Raw genomic sequence first — 22,255 nt, 5'->3', positions numbered from 1 at the left:
GCCAGACTATTGTTCATCTGCTCTGTTGTTCGCTCAGCTCAGCTACTCTGTCAGAAAGGAAGTGAAAATGACAGATGAGTCAACATGAGCACCAGTGGAGTTTGGGGAGGAAAGCCGCAGAAGGAATGTCTCTAGAAATCCATGTGGTTACTGCAGACTATGGCTGGGTAAATCAGAGCCCATCACTTTTTCACTGAGATCTCCCCAGTGACTGCTTACTGCATTAAAACACTATCCAAACTCCTTCCCCTGCTCCATAAACCCCACAGGATCTGGCTCTGATGTCTCTCCCCATCCCTGACTAAACTCTGATCATACTGGCCTTCTTTTCTGTTCTGATGCACTAAACCTTATCCAGGATATCTGATATGCTTCCTCAGTCCTTCCGGGGGCTGGTTCCTTCCTGGGGCTGGTTCTTTCCCATGTCAGTTTTTCCATGGAGACTTCCAGCTGGGCGCGGTGGCTCACGCCTATAATCCCAGCACTTTGGGAGGCCAAGGTGGGTGGATCACTTGAGCCCAGCAGCTCAAGACCAGCCTGGCCAACATGGCAAAACCCTGTCTCTACTAAAAATACAAAAATTAGCCAGGTGTGGTGGCAGGTACCTGTAGTCCTAGCTACTCAGGGGGCTGAGGTAAGAGGATTGCTTGAACCCGGGAGGTTGAGATTGCGTGAGCCATGATCACACCACTGCGCTCCAGCCTGGGCAGCAAAGTGAGACCTTCTCTCAAACAAAACAAAACAAAACAAAACAAAACAAAACAAAAAAACTCCCAAAAAACAAAAACAAAAACCTTCCCAAATCACCCTATAGAGACAGAGAAGCCCCATCTTCTGTAAGCCTTTCTTAATTATCCACTCTACTTTCTTCCAATTTTTTTTTTTTTTTTTGTCTCGCTCTGTCACCCAGGCTGGAGTGCAGTGGCCGGATCTCAGCTCACTGCAAGCTCCGCCTTCTGGGTTCACGCCATTCTCCTGCCTCAGCCTCCCGAGTAGCTGGGACTACAGGCGCCCGCCACCTCGCCCGGCTATTTTTTTGTATTTTTTAGTAGGGACGGGGTTTCACTGTGTTAGCCAGGATGGTCTCGATCTCCTGACCTTGTGATCCGCCCGTCTCAGCCTCCGAAAGTGCTGGGATTACAGGCTTGAGCCACTGGGCCCGGCCTTCTTCCCATTTTTTTAGCAGTTGTTCATTCTGTCTACTGGCTGGGTCCACCACTCAAATGTTGGCTCCAGAACGGCAGGGATGTCTGTGTTGTTCACTGATGCATCCCCAGTGCCTAGAACAGTGTCCAGGACGTTTGTTCAGTATTTCGTGTATGTACGAGTGAACAGATGGCTTCTGCCTAATTGGAGGTGTAAGTACCTCCTGATTTGCAGGCCCCTGGGGAAGGGAGTCTGTGCCTCTGTCCAGCACATAAAACCACCTGCGGGGTCACTTCCCTTTGTCTCCACCTTGAACTTCTAGAAGATGAAAATCCTGCTGGAGAGGAAGGGGAAAGTGGGTCGCCGTCTGTGATGGAACCTGTTGACTGCCCAGCAATCGTGCCCGCTCCCTCCTGCCAATGGAACTGATTTTGCTCGGAGCAGTACAGTGCTGCTTTGGGCTGGGCACTTGGCTCAAAGTGACCTCTAAGTTTTCTTTCCTTGGGAATCTAGAGCTGGATGCAGCCGTTCTTGGTCAGCAGCTATTGGTGCTTCCTATGTGAGAAAGTAGCAGGCCTCTTCTGTGTGTGTGTGCGTCGGTGTGTGTGTGTGTCTGTGTGTGTCTGTGTATGTCTGTGTGTGTGTGTCTGTGTGTGTGCATCTGTGTGTGTCTCTGTGTGTCTGTGTGTGTGCATGTGTGTGTGCATCTGTGTGTCTATGTGTGTGTGCGCATGTCTGTGTGTGTGTTCTGTGTCTGTATGTGTCTGTGTCTGTGTGCATCTGTGTCTCTGTGTGTGTGCGTGTCTGTGTGTCTGTGTCTATGTGTGTACATCTGTGAGTCTGTATGTCTCTGTGTGTGTGTGCATGTCTGTGTGTGTGCATCTGTGTGTGTGTGTGTGTGTGCATCTGTGTGTCTGTGTGCGTGTCTGTGTGCGTCTGTATCTCTGTGTGCGTGCGTGTCTGTGTCTGTATGTGCGCGCGTATGTGCATGTGTAGGGGGGCTTTTCCTAATTTATGCCCGGAGGTATGGAGCGAACCAGCAGAGACCACGAGGGAAGCTCAAAGCAGATTCAAGGAGCAAAATAGCAAGGAGAGCCTACAGCCTCTGAAAAAGCGAGCACCAGAAGAGGGCAGGTGGGGAGTGGGGAGCCCCTCTTCCTGGTGCCCCACGAGAACACAAACAATCCTGAAGACGTTGCTGGGAGGCAGCACAGGGATGGGCTAAAGAAGAGTGAGGAAGCTGGAAAGCCCACAGGGTCGAGTTGCCTAAGGGAGACGGGAGACAGGCCAAGAGGAGCCTGCACTGACCTGGACGGCAGGGTGTCTTCTGCCAACCAAGGCTTGTGGGAGTGTGGATGTCAGATCATCTGATTTTCCAAGAGAAATCAGAAACCTGGAATTGCATGCAACATCTTCCAATTTGAAAAGCAAAAACATTGGCCGGGCATGGTGGGTCACGCCTCTAACCCCAGCACTTTGGGAGGCCGAGGCAGGTGGATTGCCTGAGGTCAGGAGTTCGAGATCAGCCTGGCTACATGGTGAAACTTCATCTCTACTAAAAATACAAAAATTAACCGGGCATGGTGGCACAAATCTGTAGTCCCAGCTACTCGGGAGGCTGAGGCAGGAGAATCACTTGAACCCGGGAGGTGGAGGTTACAATGAGCTGAGATCATGCCACTGCACTCCAGCCTAGGTGACAGTGAGACTCCATCTCAAAAAATGAAAAAGAAAAGGAAAAACAACAGAGCAACAGAGACAATAACAAACTATCATACAGAGATAATGGGAAGGATTTTCAAGAAACTGCTAATAGTGCTTGCCTCTGTATGTCCGTCCCCACCACTCCCAGCCCCTTCCCCTTTTCCATTTTTCTCCTTAGCACTTATGAACAGGCTTACTTCTTTTTCTTACTCATTATTATTATTATTATTTTACAGACAGGGTCTTTCTCTGTTGTCAAGGCTGGAGTGCAGTGGTACAATCAGAGCTCACTACAGCCTCAAACTCCAGGGCTCAAAGTGATCCTCCTGCCTCAGCCTTCTGAGTAGCTAGGACTAAAGACACATGTCACCATGCCCAGCTAATTTTTAAATTTTTGGTAGGGGTGGGGTCTCAGTATGTTGCCCAGGCTGGTCTCAAACTCCTGGGCTCAAGTGATCTTCCCACCTCAGCCTCCCAATGTACTGGGATTATAGGTGTGAGGCACCGTGCCCAGCCTCCTCAGTGATTTTCTCACTGGCATCTGGGAACTCATCTGCTGCCTCTGGTCGGCCAGAAGCTGCTTCTCCTGCTATCTTGACATTTTTTAAGCCATACTCTTTCTAAAATTATCAAACCATCCTTTGCTGGCATTAAATTCCCCAGCTTGAGATCCTCCTCCTTCCTTTTGCTTTAGGTTGCCATGTAATGACTTCACTTTTTCTTGAAGCAAATTAGAATCTATAGGTATGCCTTTCTTATAGCAATCCTGTACCCACATAGAAGATGCATTTGCAACACGAGATAAAAATATATTTTGTAAAAAGTGCAAGGTTTTTGTGCCTGCTGGCATAGGTGCAGCGACAGCTTCATGAATTTCCTTTTCATTTTTTACAATGGTCCTCACACTGGATTCATTTATCTGGAAATGGCGGGCAACTGCGGCTGCAGTCCTCCATCGATGGCACATATCAAGCAATTGCATATTTTCTCGTAATGTTATGACTTTTCTGTGCTTCTTGGGACAACTTCCAGCATCACTAGTGGCACTTTGTACGAGTCCCCTGAGGTTATTCAGGGCTTACGGTATTGCACTAAACATGATGAAAACTAGGTGAGAACCTCCAGGGATCATTTTTTACCGCAATATGCAATTTGCTGGAGAGACAAACTGCTCATGCGGAGATGATGAGTGTCACATGGTGTTTCAAACGGATACTCACAGTACTTAAGCTCACTGCAGTAGCAACAGGAGGTGGTCGCAAAACTATGACAATAGTGCAGTGTGTACTGCAGTTAATTTCATGCAGTTATGATTTAATTCTGCATGTTTATGTTTGTTTACATTTCTCTTGGCTTGGCAATGTATTTGTGTGTAACTTTTGATAAATTTTAACTTTTTTAGAATGCATTTGTGTATATTTTACGGTAGTAAATGATAAACTAATGGACATATATTTTATGTATTCATGACATACCTAACATTTTATTTTATTTATTTATTTTTGAGAAGGAGTCTCGCTTGGTCGCCCACTTATTTATTTATTTATTTATTTATTTATTTATTTATTTATTTATTTTTGAGAAGGAGTCTCGCTCGGTCGCCCAGGCTGGAGTGCAGTGGTGTGATCTCGGCTCACTGCAAGCTCCGCCTCCTGGGTTCACGCCATTCTCCTGCCCCAGCCTCCGGAGTAGCTGGGACTACAGGTGCCCACCACCACGCCTGGCTAATATTTTTTTGTATTTTTAGTAGAGACGGGGTTTCACCGTGTTAGTCAGGATGGTCTCGATCTCCTGACCTTGTGATTCGCCTGCCTCGGCTTCCCAAAGTGTTGGAGTCACAGGCATGAGCCACCTCGCCCAGCCCTAACATTTTATTAAAAAAAAAATGTTTTTAGGCTATGTGGTTCACCTGTAAGATCTTTTCTTTTCTTTTTTTTTTTTTTTTTTTTGACAGAGTCTTGCTCTGTCACCCAGGCTGGAGTACAGTGGCACAATCTTGGCTCACTGCAATCTCTGCTTCCCAGGATCAAGTGATTCTCCTGCCTCAGCCTCCTGAGTAGCTGGGACTACAGGTGCACACCACCATACCCGGCTAATTTTTTATTTTTAGTAGAGACAGGGTTTTACCATGTTGGCAAGGCTGGCTCGAACTCCTGGCCTCAAGTGATCTGCTGCCTCGGCCTCCCAAAGTGCTGGGACTACAGGCGTGACTGCACCCGCCCCTGCAAGTTATTTTCAAATATTTGCAAATCTTTTTTTTTTTTTTTCTGAGATGGAGTATCGCTCTGTTGCCCAGGCTGGAGTACAGTGGTGCCATCTCATGGCAACCTCCGCCTCCTGGGTTCAAGTGAGTCTCCTGCCTCAGCCTCCCGAGTAGCTGGCATTACAGGCATGCACCACCACGCCCAGCTAATTTTGTATCTTTAGTAGAGACAGGGTTTCTCCATGTTGGGCAGGCTGGTCTCGAACTCCCAACCTCAGGTGATCTGCCCACCTTGGCCTCCCCAAGTGCTAGGATTACAGGCGTGAGCCACTGCGCCCAGTAAATAGTTGCAAATTTCTAAAGAATTTTCCAATACATTTATTGAAAAAAATTCAGGTATACGTAGGTCCATGCAGTTCGAAACCATGTTGTTCAAGGGTAAAATGCACTTCCTAAGAACATTAACAATAAAAACCTCAATGAAGCTGAGCACAGTGGCTCATGTCTGTAATACCAGCACTTTGGGAGGCTGAGGCGGGAGGATTGTTTGAGCCCAGGAGTATGACCCCAGCCTGGGCAATACAGTGAAACCCCATCTCTACAAAAAATTTTAAAACGTAGCCAGGCATGGTGGCGTGTGCCTGTAGTTCTAGCTACTTGGGAGGCCAAGGCTGCAGTGAGCAGTGATTGTGCCACTGCATTCCAGCCCAGGTGACAGAGCAAGAGTCTGTCTCAAAAAACAAGCGACACCACCACATACACACACACGATGAGGGTGCACAAAATAAGTATGTGTGGGTCACACTCGGGCAGGGGTTGCTGGTTTGCCAGAGAAAAGTGAAATTATTTTATCTATGGTATTTATTGTCTCCACTCTAAACTGTCAGTTACAGAATGGCAAGACTGTTTGCTTGAGAGCCTGAACCCTGCTCCACACTCGGCTGTGCTGGGCACCAGATCCCAAGTCAAGCTGGGATGATGGCCCACCTGAGGGCGCTACCTGTCCTCCGCAGCCCAGTCTGTGTTGTGGCTCCGCCTTCAGAGTGCAGAGTGCGGAAGGAGGATTAGTCCTTTGAGGCCACACTTAGGCTGGTTGGGAAAACCAGTGGCCCAGATGCGACCCTGACTTGCTTATGCAAGCACCTCCCGACAGCTGGGCTTTGCTGATGGCATTTGTTTCCAGCTCAGTCAGAAACCCTCAATCCATTCTGCTCCCTTCTGTGCACACACACAGATGTTCTTGCAGGCCTTGGTCTCTCTGCACAAATCCCTTCTCCTAGCAGCTGCAGCCGAGTCTTCCTGTGACACTCAGAGGCTGAGTGGCACCTGCAGCCTCTAGGATTCAGAGGGCGCACATTGGTCTCCTTCCAGCTGTCTTCCACTGAGCTCCTCCTTCCTAAAAGCACCTGGACCTTCCCGGTGAGGAACCCCTGTGATGAGAGAAGCACAGCATAGGCAGGAACCAGACCGCCTCCTGGGCTCAATCCTGATGTGCCACGGATGGGTTATGGAAATAGCGACTTGGTTTCAATCTGTAAAATGGGTATAATATCACCTGCCCCATAGCCACTGCTCTTTTTTTTTTTTTTTTTTTTTTTTGAGATGGAGCCTTGCTCTGTTGCCCAGGCTGGAGTGCAGTGGCATAATCTCGGCTCACTGCAAGCTCCATCTCCCGGGTTCACGCCATTCTCCTGCCTCAGCCTCCCGAGTAGCTGGGACTATAGGCGCCCGCCACTGCACCTGGCTAATTTTTTGTATTCTTTAGATGGGGTTCCACTGTTAGGATGGTTTCGATCTCCTGACCTCGTAATCCGCCCGCCTCGGCTTCCTAAAGTGCTGGGATTACAGGCGTGAGCCACTGCGCCCGGCCAGCCACTGCTCTTACTACAGTTCTGTTGTGTATCTTTGGCAGGAGTGCTTCCCTTTTCCCCCCAATTACAGAAGCACAGTTGGGGTGGGCGCAGGACGTGGGCTTGGTCAGACCAGGGTCCTCTCCTAGGATTCTGGGCAAGGTTTCTAAGAACACGCGAGGCTGGAAAGTATTCTTGCAGGGGTGGGGACAGTGGACCTGGCTTCTCCTGTGCAGTGACTTTTGCTGGGGACCCCTGGTTTCTTCCCTCCAGGGCTACCTTGGCTCCTCCCTGTTTTCTAAGATTGCTCCTCTGGCCTCCTGTTCATTCTGTACATCCTCAATGAATTGTGATTCGGCCACAAACTGCCAAGCGTGGCTTCTGCTGCTGGCATCAGAGGACCCGGAGTGACACACGTTGTTGTGTGAAGGAGGGCAGCTGGGGAACTGTATACGGGAAAAATTAGGGCAGGCTGGGAGACCGCAGGAAAACGAGGAGTGAGTGGCAGTGGGAGAGAGTCAGTTGGGATGTGTTTGGCTGCAAGTAACGGAAGACTATCCAGTGGTGGCTTGCACAGTGAAAACATTTAGTCATCTCATGTCACCAGGAGGCCAGATATGGTGGCTCCCGCCCGGTGGGAAAGCTGGACAGTGATGTGAAGCATGTCCCCCCATTCCCTCTGCCTCCCTCATGTGCTGTAGGATTGAGCAAGTCTTCCGGCTTTGCTGCGTCACAGTAACAAGCTGGTGGCCACAGCCACACTTCCCACTGAATCACGGGCAAAGGGGAAAGACAGGGATGGTAAGGGTACCAGTCTGACCCTAATCAGGAAGGAGCATCTTTCCCAGAACATTCCCCTTGCTGCAATCCTTTCTTTAATGTCCTACTGGCTAGAATGTGGATACACGGCCACTCCAGTTACAAGGGACGCTGGCAGAGCCAGAATCTGTAGCCATCCTGATTGCCTCTGGGCCAGTGGGGACTTAATCAGGGTCTGTTAGAAAAGCAGGCGACCAATGGTATATCTGTGGGTGTAAACGCTCCCAGACTGCCCCTGCGACAGGCAGGCAAGCACCATGGCCTTGGTGTCTTGGCTCCAAAAGGCCTAATTCTGTGAGGGCCACAATGTCTGCCAGAAGCTCACAGGACACAGCATAGGGAAACACAAGAGCCCTCCAATGTGGACATTTGTGGTTTGCTTTCCCTGCTGCCAGGACTCCTTTTTCCAACAGTCCAGACTTCCCTTTGGGAGCCTCCCCTCTCCACTGGCCACCCAATGGGCTAGAGGTGGGGCTCCTTCCCTAGCTCTGGAGCAACCCATGTGGCCTGATCAGAACCAGTGAGACCACGATGTCTTTACCAGGAGTGCTAGAGCTGAAGGCTGCGCTTTTCCCTTTAAGCCTAAGTCTGAGAAGATGTGAGGGATGGAGTCACTGCAGCTGTCTCATAACCATAGGAGAAGAACTATCTGTGAAGGCGACTGAGAGTTAGAATCTGGGGCTGTAGTCATCATTTGGGTCTCTGCATCAAGGTGGACACAAAGTCAGCCCTATTCCATTTCCCACCACTGGACATTTTAGTTATAAAACAACACAACAATGAAAACATACACAAAAGCCAGTATCTACAACAGCAACTACCATGAATAGAATCCTTCTACGGCCCAGGTCCTTTCCTGAGCACGTCAAGCCTGTCAATTGCTATGCGTTAACCCTTTCGATAACCCCATGAGGTGGGTATCATTACCTCCGTTTTACAGATGAGGAAACTGAGGAGCAGACAGAGGAAGTAATGTGCCCAAGGCCACATGGCTATGAGTTGACACAGTGGGGACGCAACCCCAGCCCCTTCATACCTCAAGTCAGAGAGTCCTCAGTTCAAGCACCAGCCTTCCCTGCAATCACAGGCAGTGTCTGGACCTCTGCGATTCTCATTTAACTGTGTGTCACCAATGCGGAAAATATCTCCAGCTCCAACCGCCCTGCTAAGTCCCAAACTCACCTACCTACCTGACTACTTGACATCACCACCTATACATGTCACATGCATTGCAACAGAACATTCCCAACCTGAACTCTTGATCGCTGCCCATCCACAAAATGTGTTCCTTCTTGGGACAGGCGGGATGAGCTAAGCTATGCTGCAGTAACAAATGACCCCAGATGCTCAGAGGCTTTCACAACTGAGACTTGGTTCTTGCTCACACTGCCTGTCCATCACAGGCTGGCTGAGGGCCGTACTCATGCCAACTTCACTCCCAGCAGACAAAGCAGCCCTTACCTGGGACCCTGCTGATTGCAAAGGAAGGAGACAGGGTTGAACCACACACTCCAGCCTGGTAGCACAGCAAGACCCTGTCTCTAAAAGATTTTTTTCTAAATAAATATCTGATCAGACACGTTGGCTCATGTCTGTAATCCCAGCACTTTGGGAGGCTGAGGTGGGCAAATCACCTGTGGTCAGGAGTTCGAGATCAGCCTGGCCAACATGGTAAAGCCCTGTGTCCACTAAAAATATAACAAGATTAGCTAGGCATGGTGGTGCATGCCTGTAGTCCCAGCTACTTTGGAGGCTGAGGCAATAGAATTGCTTAAACCTGGGAGGCGAAGGTGGCAGTGAGCTGAGATCATGCCTTTGTACTCCAGCCTGGGCAATAAAGTGAGACTCTGTCACTAGATAGATAGGTAGGCAGGCAGGTAGGTAGGTACGCAAGCAGATAGATAGATAGATAGATAGATAGATAGATAGATAGATAGATAGATAGATAAATAGATAGATAGATAAAATAACATAACTATTGAATGACTGGATGGACGACAACCTCACTCAGGACCAGGGAGCACTGGCTCAGTCAGGGTCTGTGACCCAAGGCAAGCAGGGCCTGCTTGGTGCCCGAGTGTGTCCTTCCCTGGGAAGCAGCATGCCCAAGAAGCTGAAAGCAATGCTTGGAGGTAGCGTGTAGGGGTGGGATGGACTGTCCTTTCACAGGCCTTTGATTGGAGGTGGAGGGACCCCCTGGGTATCCAGGGCTGCCCTGATGTGTACCAAGCATTTCCCTTTCACAGAAACATGATCCAGTCACAGTGATGGAGGCTCAGCGGGGCTCAAGCACCCTGGAGGGCTCAGGTGTGTGGCGTCAAGTCTGAGGGTTCCTCTCCAAGACCCAGGTGGAATGAGGACTCCTCCAGGCATGCATCCAGTGACTCATCAGTTTCTGGGCACGTACAAGTCATGTATTTATCCAGGAAGAACTAGTTAGTCCTTAAAATGCATCCATTCATCCATTCACTCACACAACAAACACCTACCATGTTCTTATAAATCCCTCAAAAAAGTTCTTCCAGCCAACAAAGCCCTAAAAACATATTCATGTATTCACCACTTCCCAGTCATGTATAACTCATTCATTCATTCTACAAGCACCAGACACTCGAAATCCATTCATTTACTCAATCTATTTCTACTACACGCCACTGCTGTGGGTGCTAAAGATAATCTCTGAGCAGGACGGACCGTGCCCCTGCTCTCATGAATGAACCTCCAGTAGAGAAACGCCAGAGAAATAAGATAGAATTTCCAAGGGTGGTCAGCATTGTAAAGGCTATAAAATGGCTGGGTGCAGTGGCTCCTGCGTGTAATCACAGCACTTTGGGAGGCTGAGGTGGGAGGATCACTTGTGCCCAAGAGGTCAGGGCTGCAGTGAGCTGTGATTGCACCACTGCACTCCAGCCTGGACGACAGAGCAAGATCCTGTCTCAAAAAAAAAATAAAAATAAAAAATAAATAATAAATAAATAAATAAATAAATTAATTAATTAATAGGACTGAAGATTACTCTAGTTGGGAGGGCGTCAGGAAGACCCCTTGAAGGGTGGTGTCTAAACCAGGATCTGCATGAAGAGAGGGCACCTGCCGTGGATGAGCAGGGAAGCTGGGAACAGCCAGTGTCCAAGGCCAGATGAGGATGCTGAGGGGACTGGTTCTCCCTGCCAGCCGTACAGTAGAGACACCAGAGGAGCTTTATAAGAATATAGCTGTCTGGGCCGGGCGCGGTGGCTCATGCCTGTAATCCCAGCACTTTGGGAGGCCAAGGCAGGAGGATCACTTGAGGTCAGGAGTTCAAGACCAGCCTGCCTGGCCAACATGGTAAAACCCCATCTCTACTAAAAATACAAAAAAATAAAAATAAAAATAAAATAACCAAGTATAGTGGCGCGTGCCTGTAATCCCAGCTACTTGGGAGGCTGAGGCAGGAGAATCGCTTGAACCAGGAGGTGGAGGTTGCAGTGAGCTGAGATCACACCACTGCACTCCAGCTTGGGAGACAGAGCAAGACTCCGTCTTACAAAAATAAAAAATAAAAATAAAAATATAGGTATCTGTCCACACCCGACTCCCAGAGATTCTAAATCAGCTGGTTGGGGTGGGGCCCGGGACTGAGTGCCTCTTAAAAGCTCGGCAGCTGATTCTACTGTGCGGTCTTAGCTGAGGACAGAAGAACAGAGAGAGCAGAGAGAAGAGGGTCTGCCTCTGAGCCTGGAGAGGCTGTATATCCAAGTGGGCAGGTGGGTGGTGGGAGCCAGGACGTGAGTTACAGCAGGCCCAGCAGGGAGGCTGGAGTGCAGGTGTGGTTGGGGAGGACCAATTGTCAACAGGGGTGGATGCTGCTGAAAGAGTCATGTATGGTGGCAGTTATAGGTATAAAGGACACTGGTGACCTTTGCAGATATTTCAGGGGTCCACTGATTCAGAGAGCCTTGTCCTCGCCTCCCTCCCATTGTCCCCCCATTGCTGTCTGTCCCTCTACAGGCCAGGCAGAATTCCCCCTTTCCTCCCTCTGCTGAGCTCCCAGGGGTGTACACGCACCCCTGACTATGGGACTTAGCCCACTGGATTTTTAAGCCTCTGAGTATCTTTTGTCTTCCCTAGACTGTGAACAGATGCACGTCTGGGGTGGACTGGGATCTAACATATTTGTTCTCACGTGTGGGCGGGGCAGTAGAGAGGGATAATACGGTGATGACGGTATTAAACATAAGGTCAACACTGATGAGCTCTCCTGATGTGCCAGATTCAGGGCTCCACACTGGCGTGTATTAACCGGTGTGTTATAACAACTCTATCAAGTAGGGGCTTCTTTTCCTTTTTAAATATATTTCTCTTCTCTTTTTTGAGACAGGGTTTTTGTCACCCAGGCTGGAGTGTGGTGGTACAATCATATCTCACTGCAGCCTTAAATTCCTGGGCACAAGCAATCCTCCCACCTCAGCCTCTTGAGTGGCTGGGACTACAGCTGTGTGCCACCATGCCTGGCTAACATTTTTACTTTAAAATTTTTTTTGTAGAGATGAGGTCTCACAAAACCTCAAACTCCTGGCCTCAAGTGGTCCTCCTGCCTTGGCCTCCCAAAGTGCTAGGGTTACAGGTGTGAACCACCACGCCTCGCCAAGCAGGGACTTCCACCATGCCCCTCTTACAGACGAGGCAAAGGTTACGAGGGGCAGGTGGGATTCAAACCTCAACAGTCTGCCTGCCACCCCTTTACCCTGTGCTCCAAATAAGATGAAATCGTTCGAACGAGTATGCTGTGGGAATAAGTGAATGACGCCGAGTATCTTTAAAATCCATTCATAAGGACAAAATTCTAGCAAGTCAGCAACAGCTCAGTGGATTGCACGCTAAGAATCTGATTTTTCCCTTGTGTGTCTTCCCCCACCTTACTGGGAGTTTGAGCATACATGGGACTGCTATAGAGCCCCCTCAGGAAATAAGGCGGATGGAAATCTCAGAAATCTCATTAGCAAGTGCCATGGCAGAGACTCTGCTCCATTGCCTGGAAGAGCAATGAGTGGAGTCTCGGCCATGGCTGTGAAAGCCAGCGCTTCCATTTTTAACGTCAAAGAGCCCAGAGGACTAGTGTTTCTTTCCTTCTTTCTTTTTTTTTTTTTTTTTGACGGAGTCTCACTCTGTCACCCAGACTGGAGTGCAGTGGCATGATCTCGGCTCACTGCAACCTCCACCTCCTGGGTTCAAGAGATTCTGCTGCCTCAGCCTCCCGAGTAGCTGGGATTACAGGCGCACACCACCACACCCAGCTAATTTTTGTATTTTTAGTAGAGATGGGTTTCGCCATGTTGGCCAGGCTGGTCTTGAACTCCTGACCTCAGGTGATCTGCCCACGTCGGCCTCCCAAAGTGCTGGGATTACAGGTATGAGCCACCGCGCCTGGCTGAGGATTGGTGTTTCTGAAACAAATCTCCAGCATCCAGGGGGAGCCCAAATTCCTACCCAGGACCAAGGGCAGTCCCCACAGGAGAGAGGGAGGCCACGTCCAGCTGTTACATTCCAATTGGCAAGGCTCCCACACAGGTCAGGGCTCCTGCATGACCTGTTCTGCTTTTAAGGGTGTTAGTAGTTTTCTCCCCTTGAGAGAATAGAAAGAATGAGTTAGAATCGTGCATCAAAATTTTAAGTTTCTCTGTCGCCTGGGCTGGAGTGCAGTGGTGTGATTATGGCTCACTACATCCTCGACCTCCTGGGTTCAACTGATCCTCCTGCCTCAGCCTCCTGAGTAACTGGGACTACAGGTGTGTGCCAGCATACCTGGCTACTTCTTAATTTTTTTTTTGTAGAGGTAGGGTCTCGCTATGTTGCTCAGGCTGGTCTTGAACTCCTGGGCTCAAGCAATCTTCTCATCTCGGCCTCCCAAACTGCTGGGATTACAGTTGTGAGCCACCACGCCCATTCTGCTTTTAAGGGTGTTAAATCAGTACAGTTTTTCCCGACTGGGGGAAGAGAGAGAGTGGGAATTATGCATCAACATTTTAGGTGTGCGTTCTATTTATTTTATTATTTTTATTTTTACTTTTTTGAGACGGAGTCTTGCTCTGTCGCCCAGGCTGGAGTGCAGTGGCGCGATCTCAGCTCACTGCAAGCTCTGCCTCCCAAGTCAAGCGATTCTCCTGCCTCAGCCTCCTGAGCAGCTGGGATCACAGGCATGTGTCACCGTACCCAGCTAATTACTGTGTTTTTAGTAGAGACAGGGGTTTCACCATGTTGGCCAGGCTGGTCTCGAACTCCTGACCTCAAGTGATCCGCCCGTCTTGGCCTCCCAAAGTGCTGGGATTACAGGCGTGAGCCACCATGCCTGGGCTCATTCTATTTATTTTAATCCAACAATTCCACTTCCAGAAATCTGTCTCTCTGATAATAACACCAGTCTACATCAAGAAAGGTACACGATGGTTTGACTGTATTACACTGCTATAATACAGAAGAACTGAGAACAGCCCAAATGCCCACAGCACAAGAAGGGTTAAGTGAATCTCGGTGTCTCTATTCCAGGGAATACAATGTATCTGTACAAAAAGAGCTAGGTGGCTGGGTGTGGTGGCTCAAGCCTGTAATGCCAGCACTTTGTGGCCGAGGTGGGTGGATCACGAGGTCAGATCAGATCGAGACCATTCTGGCTAACACGGTGGAACACCGTCTCTACTAAAAACACAAAAAAATTAGCTGGGCGTGGTGGCAGGCGCCTGTAGTCCCAGTTGCTGGGGAGGCTGAGGCAGGAGAATGGCGTGAACCCGGGAGGCGGAGCTTGCAGTGAGCTGAGATCGTGCCACTGCACTCTAGCTTGGGTGGCAGAGTGAGATTCCGTCTCAAAAAAAAAAGAGCTAGGCCAGGCCAGTGGCTCAGGCCTATAATCAATTTCAACCCTTTGGGAGGCTGAGGCAAGAGGATCCCTTGAGGGTGGTAGTTCAAGACCAGTCTGTATAACAGAGTGAGATCCCATCTCTACAAAAAAGTTTTTAAAAAAATTCACCAGGTGTGGTGGTACATGCCTGTAGTACCAGCTACTCAAGAGGCTGAGGCATGAGGATCGCCTAAGCCCAGGAGTTGGACTCTGCAGTTAGCTAGGATCTCCTCGAGAGATCTTGCCTGGGTAACAGAGCAAGATGTTGCCTCAAAAATAAATAAATAAATACATACATACATAAATAGCAAGGTAGAGCTATGTGGAATGCATGCAAGATGCTCATGCAGCCCCAAGTGAATGGGCACAGCTTATACTTAGTGTGTGCTCACTGCATACCAAGCACGGTGTGAAGCGCTTTTAGAGCAGTAACTCATCACGCCTGTAATCCCAGCATTTTGGGAGGCCAAGGTGGGTAGATCACCTGAGGTCGGGAGTTTGAGACCAGCCTTGCCAACAAGGGTAAAATCCCATCTCCACTAAAAATACAAAAAAAAAAGTAGCCAGATGTGGTGGCGGGCACCTGTAATCCCAGCTACTCAGGAGACTGAGACAGGAAGAACTGCTTGAACCCGGGAGGTGGAGGTTGCAGTGAGCTGAGATCGCACCATTGCACTCTAGCCTGGGCAACAAGAATGAAACTCCATCTTAAAAAAAATAAAAGGCAGCATGTGAGGGAAAACATGAGCAGAGTGAGAGTCACCCCTTGTAATGCTCTTACCTTCTAGAAGTCAGAACGAGGAGAAACTTCCAAGCTGCACAGTTAGAGCTCTCTGCCTGAGGGCCCATGGAGTCTGAACAATCTGCATCTTTCCAAAGGCAGAGTCCTACGTGGCCTGGCGACAGGCTCCCACCCAGAGCCAGTGAGGGAAGGACAATGCACCCCATCTTGTGTTCACATATTCCCCAGGGAAACAGAGGCTGTAATCACCCCAAATGCTTAAACTGAAATGTCTAATTTTAATTTTGCTGCCTGGTATAACTGAACTTTATTTATAGGTTAGATGTTCATATGATTACACACTTGCGTACAGAGATGAAATTAAAAAAAAAAAAAATGGTGAATACCTGCACAGCAGGCCGGGTGTGGGGGCTCACGACTGTAATCCCAGCACTTCAGGAGGCTGAGGCAGGTGGATCACTTGAGGTCAGGGGTTCGAGACCAGCCTGGCCAACAGGGTGAAACTCTGTCTCTACTAAAAATACGAAAAATTAGCCGGGCGTGGTGGTGTGTGCCTGTGGTCCCAGCTATTCCGGATGGTGAGGCATGAGAATCGCTTGCACCCAGGAGGCAGAGGTTACAGTGAGCCGAGATTGCGCCACTGTACTCCAGCCTGGGTAATGGAATGAGACTCTGTCTCAAAAAAAAAAAAAAAAAAAGGGGAAAAAAAAAAAGAATACCTTCACAGCTGCCTCTCTCACTGATCACCAGAGGCTGGAGGTCTTCCCTGGTGTGGCGGCTGTAGCAGAGTGGTTGGAAGAAAAGTCTATCTTGGTTCAATTCCCAGCTCCATCACTTAACTAGCTAGACCCTGGACAGGTGACATAGTCTCTCTATGCCTCAGTTTTCCCATCTGTAAAATGGAGATAGTAATACAGCTTAACTCTTACGAAAGATGTGGGTTAATAAATGCCATGGCTTAGAATATCCCTGGCCTGCAGTGAAAAGCAAGTATTGGCTATTATCATTTTTTCTTTTTCTTTTCTTTTCTTTTTTTTTTGAGACAGAGTCTCGTTGTTCCCCAGGTTGGAGTACAGTGGCACGATCTTGGCTCACTGCAACCTCTGCCTCCTGGGTTCAAGCAATTCTCCTGCCTCAGCCTCCCAAGTAGCTGGGATTACAGGCACTCACACCACCACGCCCGACTAATTTTTGTATTTTTATTAGATACGGGGTTTTGCCATGTTGGCCAGGCTGGTCTCGAACTCCTGACCTCAGGTGATCTACCCACCTCGACCTCCCAAATTGCTGAGATTACAGGTGTGAGCCACTGTGCCCGGCCTTCATTTTTTTCTTATATAATAATACTTTTAAAAAAATCTCAAGCAAACCAAATGTGACCTGGCAAGGAACCCTCGTTCCTCTGGGCTCAGGGGCCAGGCAGCCTAGGGTGGCTCACCGGAGCAAAGGCTCCTTTCTGGCAGCCCCAGTGCCAGGGCCACGGGGAGGCGCCCCTCTGAGTCTCTGTGGGGTTGGCTGGGTTGAAGGAGGCTGTCGTGACCTCCCCTGAAGCACATGTGGATGAAGCAGCTTGTTTCAATTCTAGGCACAGTCCCATTCGCTCTAATGAGCCTTTGAAATGCAGAACTGGAATGGGATGCTTCTTGGAGTATGGGAGCACATGCCAGGCCCACCCAGGAGCTACAGCCACGTCTGTAGAGTGGGGATGGTGTGATGCAGTCAGGCGAGGGGCCTGAAAGGGCAGATGAGAGGCCTCTGTTGTTGTAGCCCCTTCTGGGTACTTAACTGGGGGCATCATCAGGGCTCCAGGCTACCCTGCAGGGATCTCCCCGGCTCCAGTCAGGCTCACGATCAAGTTGCAGGCCCTGGCGTGGCTGGGCTGCTTCTTTTAGTATTAATTTTTTTTTTTTCAGTGAACAGCTGCTGCCCTAAACCTGCTGAGTGTCCCCACTATCATCATGGGGGGAACACTGGGCCCCACAGGGGCTGCTATGAGCCAGCCTGAGGCTCTGCTCCCGTGGGCCACTGCTCGGACTGGACTGATGGTTAAATATTTAGTATGTTCCCCCTTCAGGGCTCACTCCTGTGGCCAGGCCAAGCCTCCTTTAGAAGACAGTGTCTTGTCAGCATGGAGCCTGACCTGCAAACTAATCCCAGCTAATTGCCACTGAAACCTGCTAAGATCACATCTGTTGGGCCTGGAGATTAAATCAATATTTGACAATCTTGATTAAATACAGCCAGGGAATCCTTGTAAAAGAACATCTGTTAAAGCCCCATTCTTTCCGTCCTGCTGCTGGGGGCCAGGCCGAGGGTGGCTCTGGCTCTGCTTGTCCTAACCTGAGGATGGCTCTAGGCTGAAGGGATGGGGAGCGGCAGTAGGGCCCACCCCCAACGCCATGGCCAGGAGGGTTCCCTGCCATGGGAGGGCTGGCAGGGGTGGGAGGAGGGTTGCTGGTGCTGGACACACACAGCTGGGCCTTGTTATCCAGGTTAAGGGGTGGGGTTGGGGGGAAACCCAGCTGCTGGCAGTAATCATCCATCATCCTAACTGGCCCCTGACCCAGGGCTGTCGGAAGCCAGGCCCTGTGCGGAGCACATGACACCATAACACAAACCGCTGCACTGAAGCTTCTAATTACCCGCTACTGTTAACCTCGCTTCACAATGGAGTTCAGAGAGGGCCACAAAGAGAAGGGAAGGAGGAGCCGGGATCTGAACCTGGGATTGGTTGACTCCAGAGTTTGCCCTCGTGACCACTCATGGGGCCAGCCCATTTGAGAACATCTGTTGTCAAAAATGAGAGCAGGCCGTTGTAATCCCAGCACTTTGGGAGGCCACAGTGGGCGGATCACCTAAGGTCAGGAGTTCAAGACCAGCCTGACCAACACGGTGAAACTCCGTCTCTACTAAAAATACAAATACTAGCCGGACGTGGTGACGCATGCCTGTAATCCTAGCTACTCGGGAGGCTGAGGCAGGAGAACTGCTTGAGCCCGTGAGGCAGTGGTTACAGTGAGCTGAGATCACGCCGCTGTACTCCAGCCTGGGCGACAGAGTAAGACTCTTTCTCAAAATAATAATAATAATAATAATAATAATAATAATAATAATAATAAAATGGCAGCAAAAACTGGCATTTACGGAACCAGAAGCCCAGTGAAGTGGTGAAGCTCCCTAAGCTGCACATAGCAATGGCAGCCCCCACTCAGCACTGGCCTCACACCCGGCTCCACTGAGCCCACACAGCATCCTGAGAAGGAAGGCCCTACTGTTCTCCCCACCTTACAGAAGGGAAAAGGGAGGCTCACAGCAGTAGGTTCCTGTTGAAGAGCACCCAATGAGGTAAAGGCAGAAGAAGGACTTGAACCCAGGCAGGTCAAATCTATGGCCATTAAAACCACTGTCATCTCTAAAGATTGGGGATAGAGCCATGAACACCGGGGGCACTTAATAAATGCCTATGCTCCACTCCCGGTGACTTAAGGCAGAAATTAGGCTCATGCTTTGGAGCCAGATTGCCTGGGATCAAATTCTGACCCCAGTATGTACCAGAGGTGGTAAGTACCACCTCGTGAGACTGCTGGAAGATCCGGCAAGATGATCCCCATAGGGCACTCCCATACTAAGGGGCACATGGCAAGCACACGATACACCCTGTCAATAGCACCTGCACTCACAGTGCACTCATCGGGCTGAGGGGTGGGGACCAGCAATCAAACACCCAAATGCCTGCAAGCCACCATTCACTGGTCTATCACCAGCAACCAAAATAGGGCCATCATCAGGGTGAATCTTCCACTAGTATTCTCTGAATCCATGAAAAACAAACAAAGAAACAAAAAACAAAACAAAAAAAAAACACTCAAAAATCCAAAACCAACCAGACAACCAATTAGCCAGTCAACTAGATAATCAACTGACCAGTTAACCAGTCAATTATCCAAACAGCCAACCAGCTAGTTAACCAGTCAACGGGTCTCATGTCTCGGGGGCCTGTCCCCAACTCTCTTCATCTCCACCCCATCTCTGTCCCACGTTTCTTGTCCCTGTTCCATCTCTCTGCACTCCTGTCCCCCCACCCCTCTGCATCCCTGTAACTGTCTCTCCACGGCCCTGTCCTTGTCTGTCTCTCTGTTTCTCTCTGTGTCTCTTGCACACGTGCACACACAGATGGCCAGGGCCCTGCACATTTCTGGCCTCTGAGTCACAACCCCACGTCAACTCACCACTAAGGATGTGTCTGTCCCAGGCAGCTTCTACCTGGCCCCTCTGGTCACCTCCTCCCAGATTCCAAGTTCCCAACATCTGCAGGGAGGGAGGGAGGGGAGCTAAGGAATTGGTCAAGATTATTATAGAAAAAAAAGAAAGAAAGAAAAAGAAAGGCCAGGCACGGAGGCTCACACCTGTAATCCCAGCACGTAGGGTGGTTGAGGCAGGCGGGTCACTTGAGGCCAGGAATTCAAGACCAGCCTGGGCAACATAGTGAGATCCCATCTCTAAAAAGAAAAAAAAAACCAGGAGGCAGATACCAAACCATCTGCTAAATAAAAAAGTCACTGGCATGTGCAGCATTGTCCTGGCCCCTGAGTTCCCTGTACTCCAGGCAGGGTCTGCCTGGCCCATTCCTACCCTACTGTGAAGTGCAATATTACAAGGGATTTGGTTACTTTAATCAGAGAACAAACCCAGAAACCCCAAGAAGTACTAATTCAGAAGAAAGGCATACTCTCACATTTAAGAAGTTAGTACTTAAGGCTGGGTGCGGTGGCTCACGCCTGTAATCCCACCACTCTGGGAGGCTGAGGCGGGCAGATCACCTGAGGTCAGGAGTTTGAAACCAGCCTGGCCAACATAATGAAACCCCGTCACTACTAAAAATACAAAAATTAGCCAGGCGTGGTGGCAGGCGTCTGTAATTCCAGCTACTTGAGAGGCTGAGGCAGGAGAATCGGTTGAACCTAGGAGGTGGAGGTTGTGATAAACTGAGATCGGGCCATTGCACACCAGCCTGGGCAACAAGAGTGAAACTCCGTCTCAAAAAAAAAAGAAGTTAGTACCTAAAAATCTTTCAAGCTACATATTTTATACTCTTATCTACCTACCAAGCTCATTGCAGAGCAAAGATCTGGGAGGCAGAGGCCCAGCGATAACACTGGTTCCTCAGCAAGGGGAGCGACGGTGTGCACCACATGTGCGCTCATTCTCTCCTCTGGGGAGAGGCTCCCAAACTGTCCAAAGTCACGCACCTCCGCTCAGGCATAACTGCAGCCCACCTGTACTATTATTTACCGAACGTGATCCTTTCAACCAACTCACTGACTAAACCCTTAAGAACATCCAGTCGGATTCATTGTATTTTCTTCTAATACTCACTAAACAAAATGCACAAATATTAGAACTAATAAAGCTTGTCTGTTTATCAAGGAAAATGAGCTTTAGGACCAGAAATGCATTGACTCCAAACCAGAATGCGCCTCTCGGACATGATACTAAGTGAAAAAGCCAGACGCAGAACAGCATATACAGTTCATGATTATTTTTATATAAAGTTTAAAACCAGGCAAACTGGAACCACGTTATTTAGAGTTGCTCATCTAGGGAACACAGCTTTCACAATGGCAGGAAATAGTGACTGTGGAAGTGCAGAGAGCAGTCGCTTTTAGAAAGAGGGTTCTGGCCAGGTGCGGTGGCTCATGCCTGTAATCCCAGCACTTTGAGAGGCTGAGGTAGGCGGGTCACCTAACCTCACAAGTTCGAGACCAGCCTGGCCAACATGGTAAAACCCCGTCTCGACTAAAAGTACAAAAATTAGCCAGGTGTTGTGGCGGGTGCCTGTAATCCCAGCTACTTGGGAGGTTGAGGCAGGAGAATTGCTTGAACCCCGGAGGCAGAGGCTGCAGTGACCTGAGACTGTGCTACTGCACTCCAGCCTGGGCGACAGAGTGAGACTTTGTCTCAAAAAAAAAAAAAAAAAAAAAAGAGGGTTCTAGTGGTCAGAGCCCATGGGGGTTCCAGGCTGCCAGCAGATTCTCTTTCTTGACCTGGGTTACCTGAGTGCTTGCTTTGGAATTCTTTGGAAAACTGTGTATTCACGTTTTACATGCTTGTCTGTATGCATGTTCCATTTTACAATAACAGAATTTTAAAAAGTCTTTTGTATTGCATGAGTTATTTTTAAACAGTGAGATTGTACTCTTGTATAACATAAGCAACTTTAAAATGTATACAAATGTATTTTAAAATCTCAGCTAACATGGTGAAACCCCATCTCTATGAAAAATACAAAAATTAGCTAGGCGTGGTGGCAGGTACCTGTAGTCTCAGCTACTCAGGAGGCTGAGGCAGGCGAATCGCTTGAACCTGGGAGGTGGAGGCTGCAGTGAGCCGAGATAGTGCAGCCTGGGCAACAGAGTGAGACTCCGTCTCAAAAAAAAAAAAAAAAAAAAAAAAAAATTCTCAGCTGTTTGCCAGGCATGGTGGCTTATGCCTGTAATACAAGCCCTTTGGGAGGCTGAGGCAGTGAGGATAGCTTGAGCCCAGGAGTTTGAAACCAGCCTGGGCAACAGTGAAACCCCATCTCTACCAAAAAAAAAAAAAAAAAAAAAAATGAGCTGAGTATGGTGACATGCACCTGTAGACTCAGCTACTCAGGAGGCTGAGGCAGGAGGATTGCTTGAGCTATGATGGTGCCACTGCACTCCAACCTGGGTGACAGGGCAAGACTCTGTCTTTTTTTTTTTTTTGAGATGGAGTTTCACTCTTGTTACCCAGGCTGGAGTGCGGTGGCGGGATCTCAGCTCACTGTAACCTTCATCTCCCAGTTTCAAGTAATTCTCCTGCCTCAGCCTCCCCAGTAGCTAGGATTATAGGTATGCACCACCACGCCTGACAGATTTTCTATTTTTAGTAGAGAA

At 49.2% G+C, this 22,255-nt stretch overlaps 1 protein-coding gene across 4 annotated transcripts in view; it reads right to left on the bottom strand.

Moving 5' to 3' along the window:
• The window catches only part of SIPA1L3 (signal induced proliferation associated 1 like 3), a 310,244-nt gene that overhangs the window by 132,456 nt on the left and 155,533 nt on the right, over positions 1 to 22,255 (bottom strand). The gene's annotated exons all lie outside the window — the stretch shown is intronic.

Source organism: Macaca fascicularis, chromosome 19 (genome assembly GCF_037993035.2).
Source record: "Macaca fascicularis isolate 582-1 chromosome 19, T2T-MFA8v1.1".
Lineage (NCBI taxonomy): Eukaryota > Metazoa > Chordata > Mammalia > Primates > Cercopithecidae > Macaca > Macaca fascicularis.
Note: the sequence above shows the minus strand (reverse complement) of the source record. Positions and strands in the feature narration are given on the sequence as shown.